Raw genomic sequence first — 12,049 nt, 5'->3', positions numbered from 1 at the left:
GGTAGTGCGGATATGATGTTGCATGCCATTATAGTGTGACCTATGTAATGCTGGGGTTACTTTGTTCTTTAAGTTATGTTGAGGACTTAAGGATTCAGTGAGTTAATTAAGGGGTAATTAACTGGATAAGGGGTGCACACCTAGTATTGGGGAGTGAGTGAGGGCTGTTATAAGAGGGAACAGTGTTGAGCGAGAATGAGATACGTCTCGGGAGCAATTAATTGTCCATGTGACAGTTAATTGACCACTCTAGCTAATTATGTAATTAGCCTTCTCATCATGAATTCACGTAGTGGGAGAGGTTCTGTCAGAGTCTGTCAGTATTTGTGTTAACGTAATATGCTCGAGACTAATTACCTTTCAGGGGTATAGCATTAGTGGCTCATGTTAATTAGTGGAGTAATTAGCATTGGAGAGCTCCGGTGACTCGGTAAAGCGAGGTCATGGAGCTAGCATAAATCGTTGTATTAATCATATCCTGTCTGAGGACAGTGGATTATTGGCACATCTTGTTAATTAGGGTAATTAACTCCTTTCCCGTGAATTCACAGTGTTTGATGAGACCTGCTTAGGCAGTGCGGAGTGAGACGTATTTATGGAGGATTAATTATCGGTCCTGGTGACAGGTAATTAATGGCTCAGCAGTAATTAGTGCTCTAATTAGGGTAATTAACACTCACTAGTAATTTTTTGACACGGACTGTGGAGAAGCTACCAAGTTAGGGTAGGCTTAGTTAACGTAACTCAATGGGGATGTAATTAGTGGTCCGTTTGACCTTAATTGAGAATTACTCACTGAATACTTGCAAGGAGTCAAGTGTGTTGTAATATGTTGAGTTATTGTTAACAAGAGAGAGACAAGTGTTAAAGATTAACGTAGAGTATCATCATGTTGTTGTCTAGTGGGAGACAATTGTTTGTGATTACCGTGGTACTTTGTTGCTGACTGCTGCGATCAGTCAATTAACGTAATTAATCACTTCAGGCAATTTCTTTTGGTTGTCGTCTGGTGACGAGAGTAGAGTCATACTAGGGATCTGTGGAGCTGTGTCCCAGAATTCCCGCCTTGCCTGTCGGTGTATCGGGTTACAACAGGGCAACTTCTTAGTGGGAGTTGCAAAGAGTGTTCACACGGGGTTGTGATAGGGGGGAGTCACTGTTAGACTTCCACCTAGTTACGTGGGTCTCTCCTGGGGGGCGGGAGGACTCCTAAGCTTGTGATTATAGTAGCTGTCAGGGAAACCGTGACACTATTGATTGCCTGCTTGTGTCTTTGTTTCAGTGGATCCTTCATTTGTTCAGTTAGTTCATGTTATCAGCCCGAAGTGTCAGCAAGATGGAGCCTGCTGTCACTTCTCGAGGGGTTGTTGAATAGCTGTGTTGCAAATGCCACTTGATGTACAATAACGTAACCATTCGCTGTGGTGTAACTTAGTCTGTGATATTTTTCTTTGATTTGCAATATTGCGTCATCAGTGGGCACACCTGTGTTCAGGTTAGTTCAGTATGCAGCCTCACAGCAAGGGTTGCTATTTAGCTGTTTGTTATCGTGCCACTGGATTGACATTAACGTAACGTAAACTCGGTAATGTAGTAGTTAGTCTCTTGTTATTAATAAATTGTTATGTTATAGAGAACAGTCTTTGATGTCAACCCTTCAACCATATTGTTCCACCATATTTCTGCATAATAATTTTAAATGTTGATGTGATCTTGATAAGGCGGCTGTTCTTGGGAATTCGAATTCCAATTCATAGCGCCACTTCAAATATAAATATTTGATTGTGAGAACCCGTCGGTTACCCTTTATTAGTTTTAACGTCCTGTTTAACTAGGAGGAGCCAGCGGCCAATTGTGGACAGGTTTTCACCCTTGTTGGTGGAGGCCTGGCAGTTTGCTCCCGCTTTTCCTTTTTCTATTGGACTCATGCTTAACTGCCGTGAGCAGACTTTAAACTTGTAGTCCACCGCCTAAGGGAGGTAGGCGTAGAGAAAAATCTCACAGTCAACTGGTGGATTTATCATCTATAGCTATGGAGTTGTCTATTGATCTAACCGAAGAAGATGGAATAACGCCTTTAGGAGACGCTAAAAACGTTTCGTTGGTGAATGGATTATCGCAAACTCTATTCAAATCCGCTATTGTGTATTTAAACGAAACAGTAGTTGAAACCAGCTCATTATTCTCATTCTGGTCATACGTAAAGTTATTATCTACGATTTCTGGGTGTAAGGCTAACCGCTATGATAAACTGTCACAGTTTTTTAACCGCGTCGATCCTGGTAAAATTGAAGCTGGTTATTTCACTAACGCCTCGGCTGGTGAGAAGCAACGGATGACTGATATGAAAACGAGTGGCGTAAATACCTGTTTTAAACTAATGTTGGAAGTCACATCCGTTAGTGAATACGTTTTGGATAATGTGGACATCAGGGTGCGGCTCGAACTTCAACCTGATAAGTGGCTTATACTCAGCGATAATGAACACGCGAATTTTAAATACAATATCAAGTCTACACGTCTATGGGTGGATCGGGTATTGCCATACCCTGAAGGATTAGTAGCTGTTAATAAAGCCATGGTGCAGAACAACTCTCCTATTACGTATACTTTTAATAAAACTTTATACAAAACGTATATATTGGGCACAGGTCAGCGCTCGATAACAATGGACCAGCCGTGGGGGACTGTTATACCAGAACATTTATATATGATCATCCTTGATATGGAGGCTGTGTCTGGTGCATATAATCGCAACCCGCTTTATTTGGAAAACTGCGAGCTTAGTAAAGTATTAATATCACAGAATAGCACTAATATTGTCAATATTGGGTGCGACTTCCCTCATAACTGCGCCAAGTTGTATTACACTGCATTACAAGCCTTAGGCTTCGATAAAGACAATATATTATCTTATGACACATATGTGAATGGTGGAACCATACTGGCCTTTAATTTACAACCTGAGGATATAGATGACACCATCCCGATTGAAAAAAGTGGTAATCTGCGGATCGCTTTGGAATTTAAACACGGTGTGGCTAGAAATAAAGTCATTCTAGTTTATGGGTCTACAACAGGTGTGATCAGCATTAACGCGGATCGTCGCGTTATTTGCGATACGCGAGGATAAAATACTAATATGAATTGTTTGGAAATAATTGAGGCTATCAGAAGTAATTTAGGTGATAAGGTAGACTATCTAGGTTGTTTCCTAGCCGATGACGTAAGGAAAATACTGACAAAAATACATAAAAAAAGACCTGTGGTGTTCATAATCAACACTCTGGAGTCTGGTTCTCGTAATAAAATGGGGCATTGGATAACATTCTATGTAAATAAGGATGAAGGTAGAAGCGAGATAGTTATACTAGACAGCTATGCCAATCCTGCAATAGGATCTTATTCAAGATATTTCGAAGAGTTTATGTCTTACTTCCAAGACTATACCCTATATATTATGAAGAAAAGGATTCAATCCTTGAATAGTTACTTCTGTGGGAATTACGCCGTTTATTTTGCATATCATTTTTGCAAGACTAGGCTTAGAGGCCGCCCTGCTTCACTTTGATGAAGCATTTAAATATGGACAATTTCACAAGAATGATGAAAAAGTGTTGAAATTCAATTATGCTCAGATGAAAATGCCTGTGTGTAAGCAAACATTCTGCTTAAACGGTACTGATTCTGAGTGTGAAACGTTGTGTGACGAAGTTGGCTAGGATGATAGTGCGGTGAGTAATACTTTATGTTAGGATTGAATGATGAATATAATTACGTCTGTATTTATGTTTACAACATTGACAACAACAACAAAACTTATAACCTTTTCCCCTTTCTACAGATTGACTGGTTGCCTAGCGTGCCGGGAAGGGTCGTTGGAGTGGATGAATGACTCCCAATCTGTCTGTCTACTACCTAAACCCTTTCTACAGATTGGCTGGTTGACTAGCGTGGTGGGAAGGTTCGATAGACTGAATGAAAGCCTTTCCCCATCTGTCTGCTAGCTAAACCACCAAGAAGAAGTCTTATTATTATAATAATTATTATTATTATTATCGTTGTAAATCGCTTAAGTGTTTAATAAAAGAAATAAATTTATATATTATGTGTTTATTTTTTCCTCGTTTATCGCTCTTAAAAAAAAAAATGCTATTTGGGCAAAGAATGATGATGTTGCTGCCATGTTGGTCACGTTACGATATAGCTTACACATTAACAGGAATAATAATACTAAAGGCTTTGCACAGAACAATGGTTGATGGTATGGGGAGAGGAGGGGATGAGGGGTGGGAGTGATTGATGGTTGGCAGGTGAGGGTCTGCTGGTGAGGGCCCCTGCTGGCGAGAGTATGAACCTCGCTCCCCTCCTTAACGAATCCGCAGTGGAGGTAGAGCCATGGTGGGGTGAACATCTCCACTCAACTCTGAAGACATCGAAAAACCATTAAAGCAAATAGACCACGTCTGCAAGAGGGTGCTCTCTCTCTCTTACCCCTCAACACTTACGGCTTCCTGTAGGGGGAAGCTAATGGACGTCAATGTTATCCTCTCAGGTATGGGGGTTCTCCTCTCCCCTCCCCCCTCCCCCACCCCAAACATCATATACACCTTATGTTGGCTCCCCCCTCACACTCAACCTCTACTTACCTTACTTACTATCATCAAACTATTATCGTCACACAGGATTAAGTCTATGACAAACACACATACATATTTAACTCTTTTCCTTGTATTTCTTACTCTACCACATAGCCCACATACTTTCCTACACCCCCAACAACATGACCTCCCATCTTTCCTGACCACATACCTTAACACCGGACGCTCACATGCGCCAAACTTCCGGGAAAATTCCCCCCAAACCCCTTGCGACTACGACGATGCGCTGCGACTACGACGACGCGCGCCACCTGCCCACCTGGCACCCAACAACATGACCTCCCATCTTTCCTGACCACATACCTTAACACCGGACGCTCACACGCGCCCGACACGCGCCAAACTTCCGGGAAAATTCCCCCCAAACCCTTTGCGACTACGACGATGCGCTGCGACTACGACGACGCGCGCCACCTGGCACCCAACAACATGACCTCCCATCTTTCCTGACCACATACCTTAACACCGGACGCTCACACGCGCCCGACACGCGCCAAACTTCCGGGAAAATTCCCCCCAAACCCTTTGCGACTACGACGACGCGCGACACCTGCCCACCTGGCACTCAAGAGTGCCACCTGGGCAGATGGCGCGCGTCGTCGTAGTCGCACTTTACACTACTTATTAGTGTTGGAAGCAGGTTTTGGGTGAAAGAAATTTCGTTTTTTTTTCTACAAATACCTACTATCAAGTTATCTTCACAATTCGAATGAACAAATCCACAAGGGCCGTGACTAGGATTCGAACCTCCATCAGAGAGCATCCCAGACGCTGCCTTAATCGACTGAGCCACGACATGGTCAAGGGTTGAAACCGAAGTTCTACTGAACTTATTGGATCCTGCTGCCTCTCCGAGGCACAAACCAGGGTTTTACACAACTCCCCCATGCACTCGAGCTATGTCAATAGGCCGTTCTCACTCTTCGCCCTTACTTCATTACACACACAAATCTCAATTGCGTGATGCATCAAATGAACAAATCCACAAAGGACGGTTTGTGCCTCGGAGAGGATGCAGGATCCAGTAAGTTCAGTAGAACTTCGGTTTCAACCCTTGACCATGTCGTCGCTCAGTCGATTAAGGCAGTGTCTGGGATGCTCTCGGACGCAGGTTCGAATCCTCGTCACGGCTCTTGTGGATTTGTCCATATGATGCATCACGCAATTGTGATTTCTGTGTGTTCACAATTCGAAAGTCTAATCACAGTCAGACTCGGGGGCCTGGTGGCCCACCCCATGAGCCTGAGAAGTTAATAGTGGTTCAGACATCAACCTTTAAACGAACAGGTAAAAAGCCTCAATTTGAAGATAGGACTCCTGACAAGACGGAACTTCCCAGGGGTACATTGTGGTATATGTATGTATGTTCGTAACTCATTTTCTATGTATGTACCGTTATATATGTATGGTGTCTATTAATCTTGTTTAAATTACCAATTAAGCTGTCATTGTAATCAATCAGAGCTTTAATATGCCAATGTGCTTTAATGTACTTACTAATCTCTCATCTCCATTGTTTTCTTGCAATGTATTTATTTTATCAATTCTGCTAGAATTTACCTACTTAAAATTATCTGTTAGATTAAGGACCTGCCCGCAATGCTGCGCGTACTAGTGGCTTTACCAGATTGTAAATACTATGCTATGTATTCTCACAAACCCAATGTACCTTCTTGTATATAAATAAATAAATAAATAAATAACCTGAATAAACATCTTATCTTAGTCAAAGGTATGATTGATTATGAGTGAAATAATGTACTGTATATCATTAGAAACTTCCAATAAATATATGAAGGAAGAAATCAATTAACTGTATTCACCTAGTTGTGTTTGCGGGGGTTGAGCTTTGCTCTTTCAGCCCGCCTCTCAACTGTCAATCAACTGTTTACTAACTACTACTTTTTTTTTCCCACACCACACACACACACACACACACACACACACACACACATACACAGTTTCAAGTGTAGATATGACAGAGCCCGATAGGCTCAGGAATCTGTACACCTGTTGATTGACGGTTGAGAGGCGGGACCAAAGAGCCAGAGCTCAACCCCCGCAAACACAACTAGGTGAGTACACACACACACACCAGGAAGCAGCCCGTGACAGCTGACTAACTCCCAGGCACCTATTTACTGCTAGGTAACAGGAGCATTCAGGGTGAAAGAAACTTTGCCCATTTGTTTCTGCCTGGTGAGGGAATCAAACCCCCGCCACAGAATTAAGAGTCCTGCACGCTATCTACCAGGCCCCATGAGCAGGGGGGCCTGGTAGCAACAGGTACTCACTCACCTTGAGTTGGAGATGAGGGTTGGCGCCTTTTTCAAGCAGAAGGCTTGCGACAGCAGCATGACCAGATGGTCGTAATGGTACGACGATATGCTGAAAACATCTCCTATGATCAGCGTTTCAACTGTACTAAGGTGACCTGCTGCATTAGCCCGTGTGGGAACCGACCTGTGAGATTTATATTTATTTAATTTATATGAATTTATATTTACGTTAATTTATATACTTCGATAGCAATTTGTATAATGATAAGTGGACTGTATTTCTGCAATAATCTCTTAATCTCACAAATCGATCCTCTACACATTAGGGGGGGTTTATATTTATATATATGCAGCCAATCAAACTACAGTAACTACATACATTGAAAAGGTTCCTTATCTTATAGTACAGCAGGTTAGTCCACCAGGTATAACTAGGGTGTAGACACCAAATTATCCTCTTTGAGGTAGCTTCCATAACCCAGTAACTGGTGCACAAAATCTTGCATCCTCGTCTTGACCTGTCAAAAGTGCGCTAGCTGTGAAGCCAGAATCCTATATATGACAAGCTATATCAGAGAAAACACTATATGGAACATTGAAGACCTGGCTTAATTACCTTTAGTATGAGGCGATTTCGCGATCTAACCGGGTCACCCTATATCCTGACATTAATGGCCATAAATGAATGATAAACGGGTTTCGGATAGACTTAACTTGAATTGTAGACATCGTGTTGGAGATGGTACCTTTGGTTTCCATAACACTACGTCCAAGTAAAATTAACAGGAGCCGAATTTGCTCCCGTGTGAGCCTCTGGTCTAGTATAAACCATGGCTGTTTAACACTCCATACTATTGACGTTACTGGCCGACATTGTCCAGAATGATAGGAGCCGAATTTGCTCCACACGTCTCGGAGGTGACACCACAATGGCTCCCTCCTTCCCCACTCTGACGCCTGGCCTACTTTGTCCAGATTTCAGAAAGTGATAGAAGGGTCACATTTACTCTACTTTAATATTGATAATTAAGTTAATTTATATAAGATGTTTTTATGATGGTAAAGTCCAAAGACTAATGTATTTAAGAATAATTCCCAGCAGAATAGCTGGTGAATTATAATAGTATGTGGTGATGATATCCCGTTTTCTTTAGACGGTAATTCCACTACAAGTTACGTTTTCTATGGGTAACTTGTTGGTACAATACAGCTATTATCTGTATGATTATATTATTATTAAATGGTGTCGGATTTTCCGACATAATTCCCCAGGGGGCTGCTCACGGGTCGAAGTCCTATTTAGAACAGACGAACACCGATACTCCTCCTTCGGATTATTAGATTAATTTGATGTTAGTAGTTAGTAAGCACACATTTGTGCGTCTGTTCGTACAGGACGGATGTCCCGTACTAGAGTTGCAAGGGTTAGAAGTCTAATGCGATTTCATTTCCCTGTCAACTCTTGAAAGGCTAATATTCAAGCCTAAATACATATTATTTAACCCAGAAGACTGGATGTGATCAAGTACTACAGTCAAGTATGATTCAGGGACTGCAGTGAGATCAGTGACATTAGATATAACTTGAAGTTTCTTCAGGTAACTGGTCACTGATATATAAACACTGAGGCCCATGGAATACATCTTGATTAAATAATAAATGTATCAAATCAGTCATCAGATTTATTGGGGTTTAATTTAGTTAATTGATTCAGAAGATTGAATAGCTCATCATTAAAGTAAAGTATGGTTCTGAGACTGCAGTGGGTTCAGTGACATTGGTCGCAGTGACTTGTAGCTGTTTTAGGCTACTGTTCACTGATTTGCCACTGAGGCCTCATGAACTCATCTCCAGCTTTAAATGATGATACTAACATCAACTTCTGTTGGTATAGTCAGCTGTAATCTCCTTAGTATAATGCTACTGGAGAAATATAATCAGCTGACAAATTTAGATTTCTACTGGTATTGTTTATCTGCAGGCATAGGTCTCCTCAGGCTTGATACTGGGCCTGAGAGTAATTTACCTCCTGCAGAGTTTAACATGGTTATACCCTGATATTTAGTAGGGCTACCGATGAATCGATGGCAATAGTCTGTCCCTACAAGGAGACCGAAGTCGGTGAGGTGATCAGACTTAATATTATCTGCCAATTTTATTCCTCTATTTCTCAGGAATTTGGCTGTTGCTCTCAGACCTTGAACTTGTAGGTCTACTGGTATTTTGTCCACCACAATGGCTTGTACTCTACAGACGTACCTGCCTAAACGTACTGATGGTTGTACCACCTGGTAGACTTGAGGTCCTGCATCTGTTACAAACCCTGATATGTTGAATGACATCTGGGCTACAGGCCTTAATTGTAGTTCATCTGCCAACTTTTTAGTGATATATGTTCTCTGGGATCCTTGGTCAAACAACCCACGGGTATGGACCTTGGCCCTCTTATTCAGGATGGTAATTTGGGCAGTAGGCAAAGTCGTATTACCTTTAGACTTTGCCGATTGGACACTCTTTGTTGGTTGCACCTTGCAGTACTGTACTGTGGTGGGAATGCTATCTTCCACCTTGGGGTTTGGAGACGTTGTTTTGGTGTCTCTGCACAATGCTGCATGGTGCTGACCTTTGTTACACCTATTACAAGGGTGTAATTGGGTATCACAATCCTTGATGTTATGTTTCCTGAGGCACCTCGTGCAATGTTGCAAATCTTTGAGTCGCTCAACACGGGCGTCACTATCAGGAAAATTAGGGCAGTGGTACATTGAATGTTTCTCATTGCAGAACAAACATGTTCCATAGCTTCCAGTACCCTTTGGTGTCACGTTCTTGGATGACACAGTAACTATAGGCTTGGAGGGTTCTACTGCATATACGCCCACACTGCCACTGTTCCACTTTGGTGTTGAATTATATTGTCTAGATTGATTTGGAGTACCTTTGGTACTCTGTGGTTTACTATTATTGGTTTCTGAGGGTTTACTTGGTGGTTTTAATTTGTCATGTGTTTGTAATTGATGAACTGCTGACTTTAAACCTTCAGATATTTCATTCATGGATAAGATACTTTTATTGTAATGAGCACTCATTTGTCTCAATATGTCCCTAGGTATTTTCTCCTGGACAATTATTTTCAAGACCCACTCAGCCCCGTTTGTATCTGCTGTCAGGCTGAGGGCATTGATCAATGATTCTACCTCCAGCTTGAAGACTTGGAGTGAATCAGCTGAAGCCTCCGGTGGGGGTAAATGCAACAGCTCATGAACTAAATGTGATGTTCTTACTTCTGGATCAGCATAATTATCCTTGAGGAGTTTTACTGCCAGATCATAGCCGTCATTAGTTAATCTCAGATGGGATACTACTGTTTTAGCCTCACCTGATAATTGGCCTTGCAAATAAGAGAATTTACTACTCTTTGGTAAAGATTGTTTTGAGTCTACAAGGTCAACGAATTTGTTCCAAAATTCGTCCCAATCTTCCTCATCTTTTCCTGAGAAAGTGGGTAAATTAATTGGAGGGAGTCGAGCTTCTGCTTGACTCGTATTAGATGCAACTGTTGTTGTTGTTGCTGTTGCCTTGTTCTGGGCAATTAATTTGACATAAGGCTGTAACGTGGCCTGAGTGTGATCTTCATAATTCGCAAGATCAACCATAATGTCGTCTATTTCTGTTTCTGATAAATTGGTGTTGGCAAGTTCAGCCACATATGTTGCTATTTGACATTTGATTTGCTCAAATTTACCTGCAGCTGCTTGATAATAGCTTTCCAGGTCAGCATAATCAACTTGAGATTGTTGTGACAAATCTTCACATTTCTTGATCTGTCTTGTTAAGTGGCCTTTAAGACCTGCAAGGGTTCTTTTCATTCTCCCTGCATTATCCATCCTGGCTAGTTGGTGAAGCCTTGTGGGGCTTGTATTTGGGCTGCTCATAATACTGAACAAGCACTGATGGTAGCCTAGGGTTAAATTCTGCACTCACTAGGCAATAATCCTACCTCTACTAGAGGTTAGCACTTAAAATTAATACACATTATATATATACAATCATACACACTAATGATTTGAGTGATAAACCAGTGTCACTGGAAGTACCTTTAGGTTAGCTCTTCTATATCACCCTAGGATGGTAGAGACACTAATTAATCACTCAAAGGTGTAATGATCATAAGTAAATTATTATATACACAACTCAACTCGAGTTGATAAAAATTACACCCAAATAGGGTCTGGACCATTCATTAATGGTGTTAGGTTATTCAATATAGTACAACTGACTATGGTAATAATGGGACTAGGATGAACAATAATAGTTCAACTAGTCATATCCTACCCTGTTGTGGGTTGGCAATTAGTAAATATTATACTGTGATCACTAGTGCAATATATATTAAATAATTCTCTATTTTGGAGAAATAATATACACAATTATTGATAATAGCCTCTTAATTAGCCTCTATGAAACTTCTAATATTATCTAGAAGTATTAAATATTATTAGTGACCTCGCGAAATAAACTCCACAAAATTCGTGGATAATCTCTCGCGAAATGTAACACCACGAAATCCGTGAACAATCTCGCGAAGACACAGTCACTAATTTGGCTGGATTCTATATTAGCGCTGTCATTTCACGGAATAACACTCCACCAAATCTGTGGGTGTGCATGAAACCGCTGACGAAGCTGATCTGGGCTGAGGGAGACTCCTGAGCTCCCTCGAGGCTAGGCTGCCGTCTTGACTGCTGGCCTTTGTTTAAATAACACTGCACTAGTATATTTAATGAATCCACTGGTTAACTGGTTCATCCGGTACTAAGATGACCAAATGTGGGTTCAAAGGATCAAATAATCCGTCATCCGGTTCGAAGGACCAAATAATGTGGGGACCGACCTGTGAGATTTATATTTATTTAATTTATATGAATTTATATTTACGTTAATTTATATACTTCGATAGCAATTTGTATAATGATAAGTGGACTGTATTTCTGCAATAATCTCTTAATCTCACAAATCGATCCTCTACACATTAGGGGGGGTTTATATTTATATATATGCAGCCAATCAAACTACAGTAACTACATACATTGAAAAGGTTCCTTATCT

This window comes from Procambarus clarkii, chromosome 12, assembly GCF_040958095.1.
Source record: "Procambarus clarkii isolate CNS0578487 chromosome 12, FALCON_Pclarkii_2.0, whole genome shotgun sequence".
Lineage (NCBI taxonomy): Eukaryota > Metazoa > Arthropoda > Malacostraca > Decapoda > Cambaridae > Procambarus > Procambarus clarkii.
Note: the sequence above shows the minus strand (reverse complement) of the source record.